This window comes from Amaranthus tricolor, chromosome 11 (genome assembly GCF_026212465.1).
Source record: "Amaranthus tricolor cultivar Red isolate AtriRed21 chromosome 11, ASM2621246v1, whole genome shotgun sequence".
Classification (NCBI taxonomy): Eukaryota; Viridiplantae; Streptophyta; class Magnoliopsida; order Caryophyllales; family Amaranthaceae; genus Amaranthus; species Amaranthus tricolor.
The window spans coordinates 20,658,492-20,667,474 of NC_080057.1; the positions used below are offsets into that span (position 1 = coordinate 20,658,492).

Consider the following 8,983-nt stretch of genomic DNA (forward strand, 5'->3'; position numbering starts at 1 on the left):
AACGCTTAGATATTTTGTTCTGTTTGGTGCAATGGATATATTCGTTTTCCAAAAAAAATTTTTGTTTTCTAAATTAATGCGAAATGTGACCGCATGTGCAAGATCATTCGCCATGTATTTTATTATTAATTATGGGCTGCTTTCCAGTGGTACTTAACAATGGTAGTGTAACAACCCAACTTACCGTTGACTGAGTAAACAAGGCCATCACGGGGTTTATTTCCCAAAAACTCAAATCTAAACTCCAAAACTTTGTGCAAAGGGATCACCAATTTTATGACATAGCTGTATTAGCTAATTCTCAATCCAAACATCTAGCTAAATCAAAAAGTAATTATAAAAGTCTCTATAAAAGTCCAACATAACCAATACAGTCTAGACTAATATACAATTACCAAAGCCTAATACAAAACTACAAAATTCTAATGTGTTCAGCTCAATATAACATCCTTGGAACTCTAATCAACTCCGCTAACCCATCGTTCCCGACCAGTTCCGATCTGTAAAACAAACTAAAAGATGGAAGCAACAGGGGATCAGATTAAACTGAATGAGAAGTAACAATCCAATGTAATAAAAACACAGTAATTCAAAACAAAGTTTAAAAGCAACATCATTTTTCTAAATCTATGTGCGCACAGGGAGTCTAGTTTGAGAGGTGCCCCATAGCTCTAAGGCTATGTCGTTCTCGGGTGAAGCTAGTCAATATTTGAATGACAACTCGCCTCAAAAACAGGGAGTAGAGAACAATGTTCCTCAACTCCGTCAATGACCAGCTCGCAAGGCCGATCCATTGACCATATCATAATATCAACATAAACAGTCACAACAACATTTGTCTCAATAATTTTTAATTTCAAAAGAGCTTTAGTAAAAAGTTTATTTTCATGAATGTAGTCTGGCCAGACCCCTTTTAGGGACTGTTACTACTCTCCAAGGACGCTTTAAGAAGCTAAATCTGCTTTTCGGTGATCACTATAAGGGTTCCTCGTTGATGTCGCCTCCTGAAGCATAACAAACATAACATCACAACAAAGCGTACGATACTACAAACTAAGGTCATATAACTCATTGCATCTCCTCCTATGACCGCATCTTAGTTCCAACTTCTATTCTAATATTTCTAATTTCAAAGATTGCGCAAGTCCAACCCCCAATATATCATCAAAATATTATAACCATGCTTTAGACTAGCTTATACTCTTGTAAAGATCATACGTCTCCACAACATCCTTTGTATTTCCAATTCAACCACTTCTATGTTCTTCTAAACTCAAAACCAAGAATATTTAAAAGAATCCAAGAGACTAAAAACAAGAATGACAAACCATCTAATTAGAAAACACAACTAATTTATCCAACATTTTTCCATTACCATAATTTTTTAAACTAATATCATGATTTCCAACAATATATCCCAATGTCTTCATTTTTACTATTCTAGTCTCTACTACAAGATCCTTATCTTCCAATCAAACAACATTTCCAAGAACGCTAACTAATCAAAACCAAGTCATTAGAGTAGTCTCCTACTAAAATTATAATCCACACTTAAATTCTCATTATCACATAACTTACTAGTAACACATTTCCCATAAATTTCTCAATTAAGAACTCATCTAATTTACTCATACAAATTTTCAAGATTCATCAAAGTTTAGGGTTTAAAACATGATAAAAGAACATGCAAGTGAAAGTATGCCAATGAAACTAACCTTTATATGAATAGGAGTATAGTTATTAAGGAAAAACAAAAGAAAGAATTCAAGAAGGATTACCTTCTGTTTGCAGCAGCAAGAAACGAGAAAGAACAGGTTCAATGTTTGATTTTTGGCATGGATTTGATGTCTATGCAACCGGACCAAAACTCACTCAAACCTCCCCCATTTCAGTAGAATCTAGGTCAAGGAAGGGAAGTTGTCGGATGTTTCTACACTCATTATGGTTCGAATTCAGAGAGAAGTGAGCAAGAAAGATCAATTAGCCATAATTTACACAAACAATCAAGAATGTACAAGTATAGATCATTTACCTTGAAAATCACGAAGGGAAGAAGAACCAACTGATTTTCGCACGCAGGTCCTTCGAAGATCAGAGGGAAGAAGAAGAATGCTGGTATGCCATTGTTGTTTTTCGAAGTAAAGCTTCAAAGGAGGCTATGTTAAGGCTAAATTCCTTGAAAACTCAGATCAAAATTACAAAGGTTGCACTCGAAAATCAGTGAATTGAATAAAGGAGAAGGTTGCTAAACTGTGGAAGATTTCAAGTAAGATTTCGACCATTTTCAGAGGAAATGGTGCGATGGAAGATGGTGAAAATCTGATTTTTCTTTGGGTTCAAATGAATGAGGAATAAGGACTGTGTTCATGGGTTTTGATGTGTTCAATTACTGGGTTATGCGAATGAAAGAGGAAAGAGGAGGAGGGTTTGGGTATTTTATTTATTTATTTACTTTAAATTCCCGAATTAATTACTCGAATGTTACAGGTAGCGCTGATTTCAGTGGTGGTGGGAGCTTGTTTTGGCTGCGAAAAGGGTGGGGTTTTGGCTGATTTTAGTGGGAGTTGGGAGTTGGACTGATTTCGAGTGGTGGTGGCGATGGTAGGGCTAATTTCAGTAGGAATGGAGGGTTCTTTTGGCTGCAACAGGGGTAGGGGTTAGACTGATTTCAGTGGGGGTTAGGAATTAGGCTGATTTTGAGTGTTGGTGGTGATTTAGGCCGTAAGGGATGGGAGTGGTGGTGGTGTGGCTGGAGAGATAAGAGGTAGGAGAGGCGGTTAGGCTGGGGTGGTGGTGGCTAGGTTGGGGTGGAAGAATGGGCGATGGACAGGGTTTTGGGATTTTTTTTAATTTATTTTCCTTTTTACTTTTGCAAAAGTGACCTTTTATCATAGGTTATCGAGTGGTAGGGTGTGCCATGAACAAATTCAGGTGAAAGTTCAAATTGTTTAAAAATAAGTGATAGTTGTAATTATTTCTGGCCAATAAATAATAGATGAGATTAATTTGAGCAAATTTTCCTAAAAATTAATACTCCAAAATATTTCATTCATAAAAAAAAAATAATATACTAGAAAAGTCAAAATAACTAAATAATATGTTCTGTATAAATAAATTAATAGTAAAATTTAAAATGTCTAAAGTACGAAATTATTGTTAAAATAAACTAATTACTAATATCCTACTGAAACTAGATAAAATAATTAAAAAGGACCACTAACTTACTAAATTAAATAAAATATTATCATCTTACTATGAGATGATTCCACTATTTTTTTTTATTTAATCACTTTAAAATGATTTGTGATTACTTTAAGATTTTAAGACATCACTATAAGACTAGAACTTAATTACTTTAAAGTTATAAGTAATTGTTTTAAGGTTATAACTATATAATCATTTTGTTCCTATTTGCTTTTGTGGAACAATTTATTACGAATTTAATCCTCTGATTTGGAGTTAATCAGAAGTTAAAGCTGGTAATGTGGAGGTCTGTCTTTGTTATCTAGCCAAGCTATGCAGTAAGATCACCTCAGAAGATACATGTTCCTGTAAAATGCAACAAGGAGTTAGTAGGGCCCAAAATATTTTTTCGTGGATTAATATTATTATTATCATTAATAAAATAAATTAAAGTTCATTATGAGCTAGGGTTAATTTTTTTTTTTTTTTAGTCTTATAGATAATATACCCAAGTATTGTATGGGCAAAGTTTTAAAATGTAATTACCCCCTCAAACAACCCATTTTCACATTTTAATTCTACCTCGCTCCAATCTCTTATTCTCCCTCAAGCTCTTGCTCCTCCTCAAAGTAATTCCAACCACCACAGCAAGCTAGCAGCCGCCAGACCGGCCACCCACCTGCCACCTGCGTTCAGCCGGCCGTCAGACTTCCCCGCCACCAGCAGGCCGCCGGTAGCAACCCTCCCCCGCGCGGGCCTCCTCTCTCTTTTCCTCCATTTTTGTGAGCTTCTTTATCCTTATTTAAAATTAGTGCTTTAAATCTTTAAAGTTTTAGGTAAATTCATAAATCTCAGTTTAAATTAGTTTATATCTTGATAGAATTTGTAATGGGTAAGTGTTAGAAGTGAGATTTGAAAATGAATAAGTTAGGTTTGTGTTGGGGATGAAATTGAAGGTATTATGTACTATTTTTATGTATTTTGGTGATTTTGTGATATTGGGACAAATTTATAAAAGCTTTTGATAAGTGTTATTTTTTATTAATAATGGTGGTTTTGATGATTAAAAATAGTTAGAGCTGTTGGTCACTTTTAATAGTTAAATATTAATTAATTATGCTAATGGTGGTGAATATAATTATTATTGTTGGTTTGGTAGTGATAAAAATTACTAATAAAGATTAAGTGATAACTAATAAAGAATTAGTGTCTAAAAAATTACTAGTAAAGAATTATTGTATAAAATTACTAATAAAGAATTATAATATCACGTGTCGGTGGTTAAGTGTCGTCATTATAGTTGTGGGTATATAGTTGATGTTTAGTTGTGGCGGTTAGTATCCAATTATTGTCAAACTAATTTCTTGTCATGATTTTGAGATGTCTAAGCTACTAATCGCTTTGTTATCTTACTTTGTCACTTCAAACCTTGAGGATTGTAACAAATATGCTTGAAAATCATTATCACCTTGAGTTGAATCATTGAAGTCATGTGTAATACGCTACATTATACAATTTAAGCTCACATAGTCCTTTTTTATTGCAAATGTGTGTGAATTAAATTTTTTCCCCTTGAACATGCCTTGTTGTAGAATTTAATGGAAACTAATGTTATAGTTAGATTGATTGATGGTCATGTTTGTGAGTAAATATGTTGTGTGTATGATTAGATTGCATATTCATATAAGTTGTGGCTTGTAAGGATTGAAGTAGGGTACTTAGTGGAGCAAGTAGCTTCTAAAGGAAGTCAAGTAGACTTATTAGTCTTACTTTAAATGTGTATAGGTGCCCAGTTCATAAGAGGGGCGTAAGAACCTCTTTTGAAGTGATTTTACAACTTGTCATCTTGCAGTTGCAGGTAAGTACATGCAGTAGCTAACTCTTGCATGCATCTTGAATATGTTTTCTTTGCGTAACAATATTATATGAGTTATGTTGACTGTGATTTGCTATTAAACATTATTAAGTTATTGTTTCAAATGTGGATCGGTTTGTAGAGATGGTAGAAAATGGGTTTTGATGTCGCAAGAGTAGAATGTTGGATTATATGAGATGGAATGGGAATGATTCCTTATTGATAAGTTTTGAATTATGTTTTATGAATGGGAATGAGTCCTTATTGATGAGATATTAAGCTAGTTGTTTATTGTGACTCCACTGGATTGATACCCTAGTTGGTTTAGTTTCCGGAGGCATGGATCATCTGTATATGGTCGCTGTACGGGGGTAATGATCATATTTTGTCATTAGGCGCCGGCATGGCCGTCACTGTCCTTGACTGAGGTGTTACCATGTTGGTCTTGCAAACCCTAATATGGTGGCCTATGGTGGCCTCTTGTCACATAAGAGAATATATGAAATCAAAAAAGAGAAGGAAAATGGTGAAGGCATTGAGTAGTACATTGAAACGAGAAGTAGTTGGAGTTGATACTTACAAATTGGAATGTCTCCCTTACCTTGTTTTGTTGATATTGATTGTTGGTTATATGTATAACATGTTGTTAGTTACTGACGTGTACTGTTTGTTTTCATTACTGATGGCTCGTCTTTGATGGCCCTGCTATGACGCGGTCTATGATCTTACGTTGAGCAGCGGGGATATCATAAATAAACATTACAGGTGATGGAGCTTCTATGCATTGCATACGGGGGGAATGCGTGAGAGTCTTGAAGTGTGCAATAATCTTATTGTTTTGACTTTACCTGTAGTATATTTTCATTCAGGTTGTTTATGTTTTGAGTTTGAGGCACATGTCCTTTTTGTATAAGTTATCTCCGCTGCGTTGTTTTTGTGGTTTGTATGATTTAAATAGTTATCGTTCTTTTTCTTTCTTCAAACTCAAGTGTTTACTTTGGAACCACGATCCATGCTTAGCATGTCGACATAGGATTAGGTTATGAACATTTCGCCGTGATATTTTGTTACAATGTCGATGTTGCCTCTTCTTGTTTATGTTTTAGTGCGCGTTTATTTTCTTTTGGTGCGTCCAATTTCAAGGCAGGTGTTGTCGAAATTTCTGCACGGTTTTAGTTAAAAGTTTTTCTATAATCCCTTTAATTAAATCAATCAAACTTTATTTTTTGTTCTTCCTTTTCTTTATTTTTATTTTTATTGTATTTTAAATGTAACACCCGAATTTCCTCTGTTCCTTGCGGTTTTGGTTCCGTTTAGAGGGTCGAAAGTTCAAAGGTGTTACAATTCCCTCGCATGCCACTATTGCTGTCTTTGACGTGTTGATTTCTCCTTTACTTTGGTGGTTTTTCCTCTAATTTGAATGGTGCTCTTTGCTTCTTTTATTAACACGTGTCCTACTAGCTTGTAATAATCTTCAACAGTGGACAAGTGTCCTCATAATTGTACGTGACCTTCTCATGCACTAACATTCTTAATGCACGTTTAATCCTTTTTCAGCCTTCCCAGATAAATGTTCTCAGATCTTCTTCTAATCTTATTATTTTCTCCCAGATTAACCTTAATTTAATCTTCACAGACGTTTTTCTGCTAGAATTACTTATGACTAATAATTTACATATACACATTTTAATTAAGATAATATGTATATATTAGACCAATAAAATAAAAATAATCTCATTGTGAAATCGTAAAAATAAAAATAATCTCATTTTAATTAGGGTTTTTAATGTTTAAACTCAGTTGGACTCACATTTGGGTTGGGCCATCGAAAATCTATCCATAAGTTGTTCATTAATGTATAGTCCACCATAGAATGTTCAGATCAAATATCTTTACATGTCCGACCTATGAATTGTGATAAGCTCTTTTCGGAAGGAAATATTTAGGTGAGATTCGATTTAAAGATATTTTTTGAAAAAAATAATATTTACTTTAACTGAAATAAAATTTGAATTTTTATAATAAACTTTGATAGTCCAATGCAATGGGACTAATTAAGAAAATTGATTAATAAACAATTATTAAGTCGAATCGAGTTATTTTTGAAACAATTATTAAAAATTTATGAAGTATAAGTAAAACTTCAACAAGCCGTCACTCTTCTTATCAGTCTCCTTTTCTTCTCCTAATTTTCTTTATCAATATTGGACTTACATTGGTTGATGATTAGCTCTTTAATTTAAACTGCTTATTTATTGAATGCTATTTTTTTTTTATCGATTCATTGAATGCTTATTTTTTTTTAGAGTCTGGGGTTTTGATTTTAACTTTATTTTTTTAATCATCATAACATATCATATAATCATACAATACTATAAAAGTGTTCTAAAATTTCAAGTGTCATCTTCTAAAAAAGCGTGACAAATAGAAAAATATCATTGGGTGTGAAAATATTACATGACATATTGATTAATTTTTATTTAGTAATAGCATAACTAAAATCATACAATACTGTACAAGTGTTGGAAAATTCTCTGTGTGATCTTCTAAAGAAGCGTGACAAATAGAAAAATATCATCGGGTGTGAAAATATTATATGACATATTGGTTAATTTTTATTTAGTAATAGCCTAACTAAAAATGGTAAATGAATAAATTGAAACATATAATATAGCAATAATTAAGGAAATAATTATATAGTAAAATTTTTAACTTAATGTATGTTTTGTCTTAGGATGGGAAATAAAATCAAAAGATTATGTAAAGCAGAGAATAGTTGATTACATGACAATATTTATCTAATTTCATATTTAATATTATTTTGTTTAAAATTGGATCTAAATTAGGTAAAGTATTTGTATGATTTACTATAGTAATTCTATTTAGTTAACTTAGAATTTAATATGTTCAATTGAATGAAAATAATTTGTTTATTGGGTAAACAATTTTAAAAAAAGTTAGTGTTTATGTTTTAAAAGTCATGTATTTGAAATTTAATAACGATAATATATACTTGATTTATTATTTGAAACTTTTTTTTTATATATATTTTGTACTAATAAATTCGTGTCATACACGAGTTTCTATACTAGTTTTATCTATTGATGAAGATTTTTAACATCAAATTTTTTTTTGATAAAAAAACTGCATCAAATTTAGTTACATTCTTCTATACTAATATACTAAAACAGAAATCAAAAGAGTATCTTATTGACACGCGTTAAGCTAATAGTTAAAAAATTTTCCGCCTAAATGATCAAGCTTTAATAGTCAATTCCATCATTAAATTTAAGTAATAGCATAAAATCATATTTAAACATATACCATAAAATATTATCAATCAATTAAATAATTTAAAGGAATATTATAAAAATGATATAAGAATATAAAAGGAAAAATATCAACTAATACGGTAAGGAAATAATGGAAGAATATTAAAGCTTGACTTGTATATTTTGTAACATAGTAGCTAATAAGATAAGGAAAAATATCATGTTAATTTAGGAAAATAAAGTGCCAAGTATTCAATTCTAACCTATGAAATTAGTTTCATTTGACAAAGTTTTAAAAGTTTGTTATTTGTCATTTTTCAACTCTTTTATTATATGATAAGTGATTCAATTAAAAAAATATGTGTTTTTCATATAAAAAAGAAATGTTGAATGTTGTCATCGTATATATAATGTCATATTAAATAATTTACATCTTCAAAAGGTGTTAGAATTCTCAATCGTCCAATTAGCAAAATTTTCCTACACTACTACTCTATTGATAATATCATTTATGAAATATCTTACCTTATGTCATCAAAAATACACAAAAGCACTTATGAGTTGAAAAAATTAAGATATTATATTAAATTAGTGCAAATCTTGATAGAGCCTTTAATTCTTCAACCTTGCTGATTTACTGGATCACATGAAAAAAATAATATCACTAATACTT

The 8,983-nt window shown here is 31.5% G+C and overlaps 2 long non-coding RNA genes across 2 annotated transcripts; one reads left to right on the forward strand and one right to left on the reverse strand.

Annotated features, from left to right (window-relative positions):
* Positions 1-272: 272 nt before the first annotated feature.
* Positions 273-2,883, reverse strand: LOC130827574 (uncharacterized). Its single transcript, XR_009047218.1, has 3 exons — positions 2,033-2,883; positions 1,779-1,930; positions 273-512 (listed from the first exon to the last, which is right to left on the reverse strand). It is a non-coding gene; the product is annotated as an uncharacterized LOC130827574 (long non-coding RNA).
* Positions 2,884-3,699: 816 nt separating this feature from the next.
* On the forward strand, positions 3,700-6,136 carry LOC130827575 (uncharacterized). The gene is made up of 3 exons (XR_009047219.1): positions 3,700-3,965; positions 4,969-5,041; positions 5,777-6,136. It is a non-coding gene; the product is annotated as an uncharacterized LOC130827575 (long non-coding RNA).
* Positions 6,137-8,983: the final 2,847 nt, after the last annotated feature.